Raw genomic sequence first — 800 nt, forward strand, 5'->3', positions numbered from 1 at the left:
GGGTCAGCCACATTTAAATGGCAAATATACTTCACTATATATATATATATATATATATATATGTAACGATGCGTCCTGCCCTAACTCTTCGAAACGCCAGTGTTAGAATGGTGGCAGCTGATGAAGGAAATGTTCTCTATGTGGCCTGTGTGTTTTCTGCACTCTGTTTATCATTTTGTCTACGTTTTGTTTGTAACGTCTTGTACCCAGATATGCATCTATATATACAGGTAGATGTAGGTATGTACATACATATACTTATATATGCATATACTCATTTATTATTTGTATATATACATATACACTAGCAGAGATACCCGGCGTTGCCCGTGTGACATGAACTACTATCTCTCTCTGCTCAAGTTCATCACATCACAGCGTTCAGTATCTCATCTCGTTCGGCTTAACGGCCCTTAACGTTGTTTTCACTATTTAATTTTTCCTGTCTTGGTTTTTGTTTGCTACTTTGGAATCCTCCGCATAATAGGTTAATCCGCTTCGCGGGAAGAGCTATTCTAAGACCGATTTCTGCCTCATCTTCGAAACGCCTAGTTTAGAATAGAGGCAGCTGATGAAGGAAAAGTTCCATAAGTGGCTTGTCTGTTTTCCTATGTGTTCGTTCTGTTGTCCGTAAAAAAAAAGTCCGTTTTTTGTGCTTTGCTTATGTTCCCGTTCCTTTTTTGTCCACGTTTTTTTGACATCCTGTACCCGGATATGCATCTATATATACATGTAGATGTAGGTATGTACATACATGTATGTATACATGCATATGCTCACATACCATTTGTATTATTATT

Source organism: Octopus bimaculoides, chromosome 18 (assembly GCF_001194135.2).
Source record: "Octopus bimaculoides isolate UCB-OBI-ISO-001 chromosome 18, ASM119413v2, whole genome shotgun sequence".
In the NCBI taxonomy this organism is placed as follows: Eukaryota; Metazoa; Mollusca; class Cephalopoda; order Octopoda; family Octopodidae; genus Octopus; species Octopus bimaculoides.